Here is a 15,696-nt window from a genome sequence, read left to right as displayed (position 1 = left end):
ATACAAGCATATGTGGTTGTGCACGTGTTCATTTTGTGTGGTTTTGCTTGTGTGTGTGCATGTATGTTTATGCACATATACATATGTGTTTGTGTATGTCTCTAAGTACACTCTGTGCGTGTGTGCCTGGGTATATGTTTTGTATATATGTATAGATGCATGTATGTTTCTATGCTGGGGACCTGTACAAACTAGATCTTGGTCCTTAGGATGAGAGCAAGAACATTGAAACTGCTATGGGCATTCTTTTTTATTTCTTATTTATAAGCAGTATATTTCAGAGAAGGCCTAGTCACTTTTCCTTCTTCTTACCAGAAAAAGAAACTTAGGTTTTTTTGTCAAAATGAAGACAGCCTTTTACTTTTATTGTTAAGCATCAATGACACTTTCTGTACAAAATGTCAGCAGCGCAGAAAAGCAAAAGAAAGACAAGAGTACTGTAGATTACATCCAATGCTTAGGCCAAAGCAATGTGTGAGTGTCTGTTTTCTCATGTCCTGTTGTCCAGGGACACGAATCTTTGGTTATTAAACGGTGGAAGGTCTAATCACTTTTGAGGGCACAAAAATGCTATCAACTATACGAAATTAAGATTGTTTCTGAAAGGTATATAATTTTGTGTGGACTCCATGCTTGGGTTTTCTTGCTTCCAGCATTCTCTCTTACGGTTGCAGTGACAACAATAATAGCTCATTTTGCTGAGTAATGACCCATCACTACCACACATGCTTGTGGGAAACAATTTAGAGAGAGGAGGGATTTATTTTGGCCGGTGGTTTCTGTGGCTGAAGTCCATGGCTGCTGGCTGTGTGGCTTCTATACCCTGATGAGGCCGAGTCTCACCACAGAAGGGCATATGGTGGAGCAGTTCTGTGGACCTCCAAGAGGCAGAGTGAAAAGCAGCGAGGGGCTGAGACGTGCCCTTTAAAGAGATATCCCTAGGGACAGGACCTCCCTCCAAGAGGCTTTGCTGGCCACAGTTCCACGACCTTCCAATGCCACATCCCTTATGAACTATTGTCTCAGGAACTCTATTTGTCTCAGGAACTCTCCCAGGTGCACCTTGTTAATTGTGTATCTCAACACAGTCAAAGTGATAACTCCAACTCACAACTGCCTCAGTGTTTACTGGGTATTTACTTTTAAGAGTCTGGGAAACAGTCAACTAGTATTAGAGTATCTTTTCCTCATAAGAAAATGTGGAATTAAAGGGTTAGTATGTCTAAAGTCACACAGTTAGGAATCACAAGCACACATTTCATCATTTCCGTGTCTTCCCTTAAAAATATACTCACCATGTTGAACAATGGACACTCAAGAGATGGAATGTCCGTATGTGCATGCTAGAACAGAGAGAATGTCATCGTGTAATTATGCTGGCAATGTGCTAATGGAATAATTGAGAAAGACGGGGAATAATGTAGCTCACAGAGTAAGGGTTTCCATTGCTGTTGCAGCTGCTTATAGTGGCACGTGAGTGTGTCCTGAGACTTCTGAGAGTTAAGCAGCCCAGGTTGGACCAACTAGAACCAAGCTGTTGCCATTGCTTTCCTGCCTTCTGGAAACGAGAATTGTCTTATCTTTTAGACTCTTGAGGTCATTGGCATGGCTTAGCTGCTGGACCCTTCCGTTACCTTCAGAGGAGGCGATGGATAATTGTTCAAACTCTCTTCCCTCCTCAGTTTGCATACCTCTGACCTCCTCTTTTTTGCTTCCTTCTATGTCTAAGTACCATTGTGGTAATGCCTAGCTGCTCTGAAAAAAAATCTGGAATCGTTTCTTGATTTCAAAGTCTTCTTATTTACAATCTCAGCTGCATTTGTAACTGTTTTACAGAATCCGTAGAATGGGATGTAGCTGGTTTTGTGGGGGAATTTATTTGTTCTGCTTACCACAATAGGCTCCAGGCTCCCTAGGTCCGTCCTCCTTATGATGTCAGGGATCAAACTCAGGGCATTGTTCATGGTAGCATTTTGATAAGCGAGTCACACCCCATCTTCCTGACAGTTACACATTCATGACCTGATCTTTGGTTGTGGTTTCTAAGGGTTGAACACAGAATTCCCCTGCCCTCACAGAGCTTATCTCTAGAGAAGAAGAAACTGATCAACACATCTGTGATAAAGTCTAAGTGTAGAAGGCCTCTTGATGATAGAAAAGTTTAGAGAGGGGAAGAAGGTACTAGCAGCCATGGAGTCTATGGAGAGTTAAAATGTCCTTAGGAGAGGCTACACTGAGATGTGTTTTGGGAACCAAACCCCATATGAGGTGAGAGACATGGGGCTGAGCGTTCGAGGCAGATAACGTAGAAGTGTGCAGGCAACGGTGTGAGAACGAAAGGCCCTTTGGAGAAATAGCAACGGGGTCAGCATTTCCAGTGTGGACTGCACAAGAGAGACATTGGTGACGGATAGTCATAGCTGGCACCCATCAACCAGGGAATTAATTCCGTGAGATACAAAGGAGCGCTTGACCCAATTTGTAGTCTGAAAAGATCATTGTGCTTAACAGACAGCTAAATGGCACAAGAACAGGAGAAAGGTAACAGGAGGGAGAGTAGAAAGCACACATCTAAACAGACAGTGAGACCTTCGATAACAGATTTATGACAGAACTTGCTATTAGGGGGTAGGGGAGCACAGAACAAAACAGGGATCAGAATGAAATTTTTTAGGGGGGGGGCTTGAACCACTGAAGAAGCTGTCTAGGTTCCAACAGAGAGATTTTTAAAAAGGGAGAGGGGTCCCAAGTGGCAAAACCAATGCATTTTTGATGTGTTCTATCTGTCTATTGGAGATTTAAGTGGAGATGTGTTTGAAGGCTGTGGTCTGAACTTTAGGACAAGGTAAAGACTAGCAAGACCTTACATTAAAGGAACCAACAAAAACAACCATGGACTTTCACTGTGTTCTACCTCCAAAGAGGATGTCCTAGTGCCTAACTTAGTTGGAGGCCAAAGGACATGTGAAGGCTCAGACAGGATCTGTGCTGTTGGTTGAAAGTGACTCACCCCACTGAGAGACAGAGTAGGGGAGGATTCAGGACACATTGGAAGGGTTTTTAGGAGCTTTAGTAAAATACCAGCCTGATGCCCATTTGGGCATTACTCTGCCAAACACCTGCTCTCAGAACAAATACCTCCTGCAGTAAGATGCCTTCCTATCTTCACATCCACCCACCCAGAACACCTGGACTCATCACTGAATAGCATTGGCCCTCCGCCCTCCCTAATTTATCTATCTGTCTCTCACTTCCATCTCTCTTTGAAATGGATTTCTTTAATTAGACTTAAAATGGGCACTCTTTACTGAGTGTCTCCATTCAGGTGGCTAAATAAATAAGCATAATTGTAGGAACTAAAACCACCCCACTTTCCCACATCATGGTGTCACGGTTGGCTTTTCTGTTTGAGTTATATCATTACGCATATTGCTTTGATAATTCGTAGGCCGGGTACAGCGCCATTTCGGAGACTATATTTAGGAGTTAGTGTTCCATGGAAGGTAATGAGAGACAAATGGATCTTAAAAGTATGTCATAAAGGGCCTTTTAAAATATGTGAGCTTCGAGTGCCCATCTATAAAGCTGGTTATTTACGAAGGCCGCTTTAGAAGCTGCTCTGTGAGTTGGTGCGGCCACCTGTAATCTATAGATTTTTAAATTGTCGAGGCTCTACTCTTTTTAATGGTGTCTCCGATACAGAAACACATTTAAGAAACCGACAATAAATGCAATAGCCCAGCCCTCTCTCTCCAGACCTATGGGCCCTAAATAGAAGGCGTTTCTTTTCAGAGGATCTCTCTGAGTCCCAGACTGATAAGAAACAGGGATTGCTATTTTACATCTAAAAGCAAACCAGATATATTTCTAGGGCTCTTCTTGATAGATATCAGTGACAAAGAACTTGGTGCTGAGACTGACGTTTATGTGGAGAGGGTTGCCTTAAAATTCTATATGGAGAGGATGCAGCAGAGAGGCCCACAGCTGCATGGATAGAAAATTGTTTCCGGGCTGCATTCAGAGATGTGGCCAGACAGAAGGGAATGGCTAGTGTGACATGCAAGCTGGGAACAATGGTCCCTGTGACCACCTCTTTGACTTCTAGCTCCTACCATTCAGGGAGAACATGGCCTTGGAAGCAGGTGGGACTGGTGTTCTTGATTCTCTTTTCTAATTACATGAAGTGTGGAGAAAGGATATTGGAAATAGAGACCCAGCTGTGCCCACTGACAGGTCAAACACAATGAGGACAAAGAACTCCAGACGCAAAAGGGAAGCGGTTTTAATCTCAGGTGTCTGCACTTCTCTTTCATTATATGAGAGAGAGCCAGCAGCAATAACGGAAGAGAAATAATAAAATGAATGGGTCTCCTCTCTCGTCTTTACTTCTGCCACCAACCCTTGAATCAGTCAGTCAGGAAAAGAAAGCCTGCAAGACAAAGCGAGGAAGATGGAGTAGGCAGCTTGCTAGCTGTAGAATTTAAGGGGTGTGGGCAAGTCAAATTGGAATAGGATCTTTTCCTCACACAGGGTTCAGGGTCTAAGTCAAAGAAAGTGCACTATTTGCCTCAAGATGAAGTGGGGGTTCACCTTCCCTCCTGCCTGTCTCACTCTCCGTCACTCAATATTAAAAATAATTATGGTGCCTGATCAGCTGGGAGCTGTCCATAAAAGCCTTTGAAGAACTCAAATCTCAGGGCAATAAAGATAATTCAGACTATTCTCTCCATGTGTCTTAGATGCTATGTGAATGACAGAACAAACTTCTCACAGCAGTGCAGATTCATGTTCTTAAGTTACTTCAGTAGCTAAAGTTTTGCTGATTACATCATGTGCTATTTTTAGAAAGACTTCGCTGTTACCATGGAAACTGCTTTTGCTGAAAAACTCTCTCACTATTTCCTTCGAAATTAGCCATGGAGAAGAAAATCTTTGCAGAAAACTAATAAGGAACAAATGAGTTAGATACAAGAGTGAAAACAAAAGAAACTTAGGACTCATAAGAAGGCTTATATGCACGTCCACAGCCGTACGTTTGTTTGGGCAGATCCCATCTATGGACCCACATTTATATAGAAAACCACTTGAATTTTTACTTTCCTTTTTTTGACTGGCAACGTGCCTGAAAACATGACACAATGTAGTTTATTACCATGGATCCCCGTGGCATGCCATTCCCAAGGGAAATGGATCCCTGAGGATATGGAATGCTCTGTCTCCTAGCAACAGACATGTTGGAAAGTTTCACAGGACCATCTTTCTGACCAATGGGGAACTTGTTGGGGGTATTAAACAGCTTACTTAAGAACACCGAATTGACCCACTCTGAAGTGATTCCAGGATTCAAGGTCAGGAGACTGTAAAGGGCAGTGATGTAATGCACTTTGGTAGTTTTATCTTTTGGGAGGCATGGACATCCTACCCACGGGAACCTGCGAATACATCATATTACATATCTAAACATACTGTGTATGTATAGTCAAGGTTGTAGACATTAAGTTAGGAAATTTATTCTGGGCCGCCCACATGGGTTCCATTGCAACGTGGGTTTTTATGTAGAACTTTCTTGGTCAGAGATTTGAGAGCCATTAGGAAATGTCAAAGGCATTTCAAGTGTGAGAGAGATTAGACCCCTTCTTGTAGCTATGGAGATAAAGGGGGTCATTTGTCAGTCGTGAGAAGCAACTGACTTGTTCCAATAACATAAAGGAGAGTGGAACTAGATTGGAATTTCCCTTCAGGATTTCTAGAGGGAGAGCACAGCCTCAATATAGCACCTCGACTTTGCCTTCTGAGACCCTATGAGGAGTTACTGCCCCCCACCCAAGCTTTCTGGACTTCTAGCTTTGCACACTGTGAGGTAATTCATGAGTGCTGGGAGATGCTGTGTTTTTGGTGAATTGTTACTGCAGACAGGGAAATAACACACACAAAAGTATTATCTCAGAAATGTAGTTATTTCAGTTACTGCAAAAAAAAAAAGGACAAAAAAAGAGAACATTTTTTTGGAGGGGGGAATATCTTATAAACATCACCATCCCATGTTAAATAGCCTTGAAAATATAACACTATTTTGACAAGAATTGTGTCTTCTAAAAGATGAAGATTTGACAAGAAGCTGATAATATTTGCAATGTTTTGTATACCATCATAAAACTGAAAACAATCTTAAATTTTGATCAATAGGGTTCTGGGTAAAGGAGATGACCGAACATTTGTTTACTAGACTATCATCCCTGTTAAGTGCATGCTTTGTTGAAATAATGATTGCTCTAGAAATGTGGGCCTGGCATATACAATTACAAGGTTGAGGGGAGTTAATTGAAAAATGTATTTATGTATTAGAGAGGCAGAAGCATGGATAGCATTAGAGGTTGCTTCTCCATAGGTGGCTAGAATACATGTTTTTAAAAACTTTCTATAATGAAAATGACTTTTGTAATTGGGAAGACCTAGCAAACCTCACAAACACAATAAAAATACATAAAAAAAAAACTTGATAGGAAGCAGAGCTCTTCCAACTGGGGTAATTTTAGGATGCACATTGAGAAGAGTGTTCACATTAGTGAACATTAGTGGCTTGGAAACTGGACCTTAGGACTTCAGATACCTCCTTCCTTCCCTCCCTCCTGTTTCCCTCCATCCCTCCATCCTTCATTCTGCTCTCCCTACTTCCCTCTCTCTGCTTCCTCTCAACAGGAGTCTTGCTATTCAACCTAGGAGGCCCTGGAACTCATTAAAATTGGCCTCAAAGTTAGACTCCTCCTGCTTCAGCCTTCTGAGTGCTAGAATTCCAGGCATGCACCACCAAACTTTCTTCTTACTAAAAATAAATTTGTAATAGAGTTGGTTTTGGAATTGCCTTTGTATGCTCTCTTTTGTATTTGGTATTATATTTATGCAGTTTAAAGTAACAGAAACTCCATTTAAAGCAGCCAAACCGGAAGTGATGTAATGTTCAAGGACATGCTAGCCTCTGATAAGACTGGATTCAGGGCTCTAGCATTGACTTAAGGGTGCCATATTTCTGTCCACCTCATGAATAGTCCTTCTTTCCTAGCTCAGCAGAAGGGGTTTGGGTGGAAAAGTCATTGGGGATTCTGGCTAGTGAGACTGCCTCTGGGATAGTGAGATAGGAATTAGACTTGTGACAGGGTGTCTCAGCTGAGCCAAGTAGAATGAGGTTCTGGGGGGTGGGGCAAGGTTCTGCAAAAGTGAGAAAAGTCAGGAACAAGAGCTACCCACCAGGTCTGTGCAGGACCAGGATCCGAACAAGGACATAGCAGAGTCCTGGGGTCTGTTCTTCCAACTCAGGCACTTCTCCTAAGGGACACTGGGGATTTTCTCCCCCCAAGGCACTGTGTGTAACTGTCATCAACTATTCCATGGCTTCGGCCACAGCTGTTGTATGTCATCACTTTATAACCTTAAGGAAAAGTTTTTCCACATCTGAGGAACACCATGGTGTGGCAAAAGCATTTCTGACTGCAGCAAAGGCTGATATTTTTGCTCCTCCCTAGCCTTCAAGGAGTTTCTGGATTTTCTAGTTCAGTGTCTGTCTCATGGCAATTAGTCAATAAATATCTGTTGAGTGAATTAATGGAACTTTCTGATTTCTGAAGTTGGAGTAAATATTTGTCTCCTTTCTTAGTTTAGTTTTTAACTCCATCAAAATCACACCCAGCATCTTCTTCATCAAGACTCCTAGAAAATCGAGGCCCCTCCTGATTCCATGAAACCCAACAATTCACAAGTGGCCATTCAAATGGTATTGTCTATTCATGCGTCGCCGTAACCACGGTAACCATTATTGCACATTGTCTAATCTTCCACAAAATGGGCACGTATTTTTTTTTCATACTTCCTTTCACAATGTAATCCTCAGCTCCTACACATGATTGTGGAACCCTGGGGGTAACATTTTAAACTTCTAATAAGCTCTTAACAGTCTTTTGGAGGATAGGGCAAAGTTACTGGAAGAGACTGCTTAGACCCTGGAGACAGGAGAGGCTGGGGCATCTAGATATTCTGTGTCTTCTATCCTGTGAGTATATTGCCGGACATTCTCGGCTAAATTGTAAAGCGGGGGCTTTACTATTTAAGAGAAAGTGATGCAGGAGACCAGAGAGACTTCATCTAGCAACTCGTGGCAGCAAATGCCAAGTACTGCAGCCAAACATTAGGCGGAGAGTCCTTCCAAGCAGGGGAAAAAAGGATCAGAGGGGAGCAAGGATTGGAGGAACCAGAGGGATCAGAGAAACACCAGGAGAATGTGGCCCACTGAGTTAACTGACTGGGATTCCTGGGGACTCATGGAGATGAGGAAGCCTATAGAGGGCTGACCTAGGTCCCGTATGTATTATGTTAAGGCTGAATAGTTTGATGTTCTTGTGGGCATCCTAACAGTGGGATCTGGGACTTCCCCTGACTCTTTTGCCTACTGTGGGATACTTTTCCTCTTACTGCATTGCTTTGTCCAGGCTTTACGTGATGGTATATGCCTGGTCTTATTGTAGGTTGTTAAGTTATGTTTGGTTGATGTCCCTCGGAAGCCTGTTGTTTTCTGAGGGGAGGCATAATGGAGATGGATCTGGGGGAGAGGAGAGGGAAGGGAAACTGTGTCTGAGACGTAATATATGAGAGAAGAATAAAAATAAAATTAAAGAAGAGGAGCAAAAGATGCACTGAGGACTTGCTATGGCGTCCATGTTGGCTACCCTGTGCAGACAACAGCCCTGGTGACCTCTAGTCTCTCTCATAATTTCTCCTCCTGATGCTCTGTAAGGATCTGTATACAAAATTATCTTGGACTGGCATTTCCTTGCACATTCTCAAAAAACATTAAAAAAAATACCCTGGAGTATATACAAAAAGGACCAGAAATCAGAGGCAGTGTATACTTTTTGGATTAATATCATTCCTTGAATTCTCTTTGGAGGATGTTTGATAGATAATTACTAGAACAAATCAGGGAGTGACTGAAGGCCCCACGAGGCAAGGTCTGTCCCTGGATGGAACAGCAAAACAGGCAAAATTGTCACTTGGTGAATTTGTTTTCCCTTACGCCACTGTTACATCCTGTCACTAGCTTCCCCATGGTTTCAGGCTGTTTCCCTTCCCCTGGTTCTCTGGGGCCATTGTCTGTAAATCCCACTACATCAGCAAGCTAGTGCTGCTCAGCCTCCCTGGTAAACAAAGACAAGTTCTGATTCCTTTCTACAAATGATGGTTCATTGCAGGTGACGGGTTAGTTCACTTCACAAACTTACCCAAGCTGTTGAACTAGAGTTTTGCATCACACCTGCAGGATAGCATGGACTCTTTGGTTATAGTATGTTAATACCCTGGGGTCTGATTTGCTAGAGGACCTGATTCAGGACACTATAAGATACACAATACACTTGACTTGTCCTTTTCTTTGTTGAGTCTCTCATAGTTTCTGTTTCTGTTCTTCATTTCATAGTGAGTGCTCAAAAATGATCAGCACACCAAGCTTTCTTGCACCTTTTTATACAAGTAGGTGTTAACTCCTACTGGAATAAGTGGTGTCATTTGGAAATGTGTGGTCCACTTTGCTTTCTGAGAAGTTCATGGTCTCATCAATTGGCTTCTCTTCTGTAGTTTCAAAGTCTTCCACAGGCTGATTTATACTTCTCTCTTCTGGTCTCTAGTCCATCTAGCTAATTTTAAAACCCCGGTTAATCATAAGACCCTCAACCCAGGGTCTGCAGCCTCAATACTCTTGCCATCGCTTTGACTTAATTCCTCGTTCCTTTTTTTTTTTTTTTTTAAAGGAGATTCTTAGTGTTTCCATTGCGGTGAAGAGACACCATGACCAAAGCAACTCTCATAAAGGACAACATTTACTTGGGTCTGGCTTATAGTTTCAGAGGTTCAGTCCATTGTCATCATGGCAGGAAGCACGGTAGCTTCTAGGTAGACGTGGTGCTGGAGAAGAAGTGTCGAGTTCTGCCTCTCTTGCTCTGACTGCATCCGGGAGAAACTGCTTCTTCTATACTGGGCTGAGCTTAAGAGCTAGGAGCACCCAAAGCCCACCATTCCACAATCATTGCCACACTTCCACCAACAAGGCCACCCCTCCTGACAGTGTTACTCCCTATGGGCCAAGCATTCAAACACATGAGTCCATGGGGGTGGGGGGAGGCAACCCCATTCAAACCACTACATTTCCTTTCTCTAGTTTCCCTGGGAAAAAATCCATCTTACACATAATTCTGTACTTAGTCCTAGTATTCTGACTGTGCCTCAGACATACTTGTGTTTTCCCATTTCTATTCAAAGGGCTCACTTTAACCTTTGTGCCTATTTCTGAAGCAGCATCCTTTCAATATCTCTTTCTTGGTTCCTCTGAATCTCCCCCACTCCAGTAAATAACTGTGTTACACAAACAGCGGGGGTGGGGCCTCCTCCCTCCCAATCATCCTTCAAAACACTTCCTGCTGAAACAAATTACTACCAACGAAGGCATAATACAAGAGTGATGCGTTCTCTTGTAGTTCTGATGGCTGTAAATGACAAATCTGGATCACATTCCTCCTGAAGGCTTTGGAAAGAACTTTATATCACCCAGCTTCTGAAAGTTCCTGGTGTCCCTTGCCTTGTGGCCAGTCATTACACTAGTCCTTGACTCCCTCTTCACTTGACCTTCCTCCTGTATATTTGTCTTCTTCCTTCTGTCTAAAGATGTTTATTCACCCTCAAACTAAGATGATCTCAGTATGAATGCTCTGACAATTATTTCTGTAAAGACCATATTTCTCAGGATTATATTCAGAGGTACCAAAGTTTGAGGCTTAGCATGTATACATAGTGACTAGCAACCTACTCCCAACCCTGTCCTTTTTGTAATATACATTTCTTCTTACAGTAGCATCTCTACCATTTTAACTCGGAAAAATCGAGCCCAGGTTAGAACTTAGCCTGAGTTCTAACTTCTCCACAGGGTTTTGCTAGGGTTCAGAAACACTCTCACACTCACAGACTCTTACAGAACTTCTCCAGTAGAATGTTGAGGCAGAAGTATTTAGGGAACCATCTTTCTCCTCTGTAAGACTTTTCTGTATTTGAAGACAAATCACCCTGAGGTTCCCATCAGAGACTTCCTTGGACACAGTTGTGTGTTACCTGAATCATATGGACTATATAAAAGTGTAGTTGTATTGTGAGGAACTTCTTGTTCTTGTGTGTAGTGAGTGGTGACATTATGTGCAGACAGGGGCTATGATTTCTTCTGCCCCATCCAAATGGTGCAGATGAAATGTGGGGAAACAATTACACAAACCCCACTAAACTCGAAGCCACATGTAAATATCAACAGAAGACTGGTTTTAAAACATCTGTGCCAATTGTTAAAGATTTTTCTGTGTTCAGAATAAAACAGAATGGAACAGTCCTGTAATCCACTGGGCATGAACAGAACCCTGTAGCCAGTCAGTTCAGTCATAAACACAAGTCCGTGATCTTCCTCAAGTCATGTATGTATCTGGTATACAATGAATTCAGGAATGGAGAGCGTAGCATGTCCTCATTCAAAACCTAAACGATGGCCAGTTCTAGTATTTTCCTGTTGAGACACAGCAGATATGGTCCCCTCTTGTAAATCATTCCACATTCCCATTAATAGTAAAGATATCAAAATTTGCTTTGTTTCAAAAAAAAAATCATTGGATTCAAAGAAAATGCCTTTGGCACAGATGGCCTATATTGGGTCCTAAACAATTACAAATAGCACTCAGATGTATTCAATGTATTTTTATTTTTAATACACGAAATGACCTGTTTGTTTTCTGCCTCATATTTTCATATTATCTTTAATGAGCAGAAATCAGTGTCTCCTGAGCCCACTGGGTCTAAAGGTCATTAGTACTTCAGAATGCTTGGGTCCTGGTTGCTTATGCCCACGTCAAGCATTCTGTTAACCAGGTTGCAAACCACTTTTCTTAGCTTCCTTAGCGGGAAAGGGAATCTCTAGGTCAAAAGCTCTTGCAACTTTTTTTTTTTTTGTTGTTGTTAATGTGTTGTTACCAACACGGGGATCGTTAGAACCTATTCTTTCAAAAATCACACATACTCATTACCGTCATTTTCAGAATAAAAAGTCAGGACCCAAAAATTTGTGCTTGATTTTTAAAATTACATATTTGGAAATCTTACAGCTCTACACAATTAAATCCAATTTAGCTACGCATTTAGCAAATCAGGGCCTTTCACAGACAAAGAATGGAGTTAGGCTCTCCAAGAAAATCAAGGATGTGTGGTCACTGTGGTGTGCCATCATCGTTTCAAAAGCCATATGTAAATGATATGTATATGAGGACTCAATGGTGTCCTAAAAATGAGAATTAAATAATAGAATTACTGAGCGCATGCATGCTGGCACTGAGGAGAAATGAAATTTCGAGGAATGTTCAGAATGCAGGCCACTCAGCTTCCGAGCTCCCTTACAGTCTCATGGATGTGAACTGCTCTTGACAGGGCTAACCACACTGTGGTGGCTGAGCTCACACGGGAAGCGTGATAGGCACCGCTCAACAAGTCAGAGTTGCCCATAAGAGGCTGACGCCCGCCACCTACCACTGAGTCCTCAAAACACACCTATGACAGAGATACCAACAGTAACGTTGAGAGTGATGGCCTCTTGGTTTACTACTTTATACGTGAAGAAACGGAGGCTTCGAAAATGTAGAGACAGGCCTGAAGGAGAACAGGGAACAAGACAGTAGGATTTAGGGTGTGTTTTTCATCTTTCTAACCATTTCACACCATTGTCAAATGTATTCACAGGTCACCATATATTTGGCTAAATAAGGAAGAAAAGGAGGCCTGGAAGGGTCAGTTAAAAAGGTTCTGAAATAGTTGGGCACACAGTTCATTTTCTGGCTCGGGGTTATTAGGCAAGTTACACAAGGGACAGATGCTCATATTTCTAGCTCTTAAAATGACAGGTCCATCTGACAGTCAAGTCTCCAAACACAACGTGGAAAGGTTGGGGGCATCCACTCAAGCCTCTGGCACCATGTGGCTGGAACATACTGAAGGACAAATGGCCCTACTGCATGACCAGGTGCTCACGCGCAGTGCAGTGATGTGAGACAGTGGGGTCTGGCTTCTCGGATCCACGCAAATCTCTCATCTTCTTGTTCTCACGTCCTCCTAAATCTCTTCTACTCTTTGCGCATGCCCAGAGCAGCTCCGTCCCAGGGAGCAAGGAGAGAAGCCCTGTGGGTTAGAAGCTACAAGGTCACTGGTGAATGTTTGGGGGAATGTCCTCTTTTTTGGCAGAGAGCCTTTTCTGCTTTTGGTTTTCCTTTCTTCAGACCTAGGGTTTTGCTCTTTTCCTGTATTACTCGTTTAGTGTCAGATATAAACTTGGATTGTGACCAAGATCTGGATGTTCACAGAAGAAACTCAATATTGTCATCATGTAGGCTTGTGTGGGCTTGACTGGTGAGACAGAGCCATGAAACAGGGCAGCCCTGCCTCTCTCTCTCTCATGTAAGTCCTTGAGGAATCCTACCTCTTTGTCCCTTTTGGCAGTAGTAAAGATAAAGACAGCTGAGTTTGTTTGAAAGTATTTGGTGTCATGGGATCTACATACATCATTTCCTTGACTTATGACAATTCTGCAAGACAGACATTGTCAACCATCTACAAGTGTGGAAATAGGTCCCTAGAGAGACCTGAAGAGTCAAAGTTAAGAGTTTACTCTCACTTGAGATGACTCGAACATTAACACACTGGCTATGAATTCCTTGTCCTGGGGTCTGTGTGCATTTTAACCGAGAACAGTTTGAAACTGAACGAGCTTAGCCTTTCTGCAAATTTTTGGGTATCAATCTCCGCTGCTTTTGAAGATGCATCATCCTGACACCAGGCTTCGAAAACGGTCATTTGTGATTCTTCTGCACATAACTCTCTCAGGCAGCTTTGTCCAGTAACCAGCTCTGTATTCCTTCAAGGGGCAAGAGGCCTCTCCCAGGAAATCAAGTTTGGTGCAACCAATGGTAACTCTTGCAGGCAAGGATGACTACAGACTAAAGACATCTTTGTCTCAGCAATCAATTGCAGCTGACTACAAAATTGTTATCAGAGCTCTTGACAATAATTAATAATTAACCAATTAATAATTGGTTAGCAGAGGCTTCCTGTTGACTCAAGTTATCCAGGGTCAGGGGTTGATGGATTTGGTTTTTTCGAGACAGGGTTTCTCTGTATAGCCCTGGCTATCCTGGAACTCACTCTGTAGAAGACCAGGCTGGCCTCGAACTCAGAAATCCACCTGCCTCTGCCTCCAAGAGTGCTGGAATTACAGGCGTGCGCCACCACTGCCCGGCAGGCTTGGCCTTTTTAGGGGACAATCCATGGGCACTCCTCTGAGAGGTGGTGACAGTAACTTTTAACCTGTCTCCTCTTCATAAGGTATCACCAGAAAGGAGTTTTCACCAAATGGAGAATCCATTCAAATTACATTGCTTTACTCTCACCTGTGCCCACATTATTTCCAAATTAGTATCTCCCATGATTTTACCAATAGCTCCCTGCCTACTGGATATTTCTAATTGGGCATCTCAAAATTACTTCAAGACCAGAATTTCTTTAAAAAAAAAAACCAATTAATTGTTTTTATTATTATTTTTAAATAAAAACAAGCAAACAAGCACTTCCTCTCAAATAGTACATCTCCTTATAACTCAGCTATAACAGGGTTAGGGACAAACTCATTGTCCTAGTTTTTTAAATTGTTTTTTGTTTTTATTATTATTATTATTATTATTATTTTCCTTTGAGATAGGGTTTTAGACTGCAACAGCCTTGACTGTCCTGGACTCACTTTGTAGACCAGGCTGACCTTGAACTCACGAAGACCTGCCTGCCTCTGCCTCTGAGTGCTGGGATTAAAGGCGTGTGCCACCATAACTGGCCTGTTGATTTCTTTCTAACCTATCTCTGTTATTCCTTTCCTATTTTGGCCAGTGTTTAGAAAACTACGTTAACATTGTAGTGCTCACTTTCGTATCCTGACTTTTTCAGACACCTTCCAAGCCTCCTAGATCCCACTTCTTTTTGGTCCCGAAGGTTGAGTTCTCTCTTCAACTCTGGGATTCATATTATTTCAAAGGAGACCAAGGAGAATTTTGGAACATGCTCCTGTGACTTATTGGTTTCCTTCCCTTCAGTAACAAACACTATAATTTTAACCATGCAGTTAAATTTTCAAAATTATTTTTATTAGCTAAATAATATGCCAATAGTCTCCTTATAAGAATGAACACATTACTGTTCAGGCTAAACCCCTCATTTTCTCCCTACCTGTACACAGTCAGTTATCACTTTGTAGCCTTATGAATCTTTGCCTGAGTTTTAACACACAAGCAGACATTTATGGAAAATGCAATCTACCACTTTCCTTTTTCTAGACTGAAATGTTCACAAATAAATGTATCATATTACAGATATGTATTCCTCAACGTGCATCTTCACTGTTCTCCCATATACCCAGGAAGTAATTATTCAGTAGCTATTAGATGCCAGATGTCACTCAAAATTACTGAGAGCACAATGAATAACTAACAGGAAAAAAAATCCAAGTTCCTGAATTCACAGAGGTCATATTGGCAATGTGCTCATGGGTTACGAGCAGATACATCTTGTGCTTATCAGTGATCCTGCAGGACT

The 15,696-nt window shown here is 42.2% G+C and overlaps 1 pseudogene; it reads right to left on the bottom strand.

Annotated features, from left to right (window-relative positions):
* LOC127670530 (40S ribosomal protein S15a-like) overlaps positions 1-15,696 on the bottom strand; it is a 55,789-nt pseudogene that overhangs the window by 24,069 nt on the left and 16,024 nt on the right.

This window comes from Apodemus sylvaticus, chromosome 20, assembly GCF_947179515.1.
Source record: "Apodemus sylvaticus chromosome 20, mApoSyl1.1, whole genome shotgun sequence".
NCBI lineage: Eukaryota > Metazoa > Chordata > Mammalia > Rodentia > Muridae > Apodemus > Apodemus sylvaticus.
Note: the sequence above shows the minus strand (reverse complement) of the source record. Positions and strands in the feature narration are given on the sequence as shown.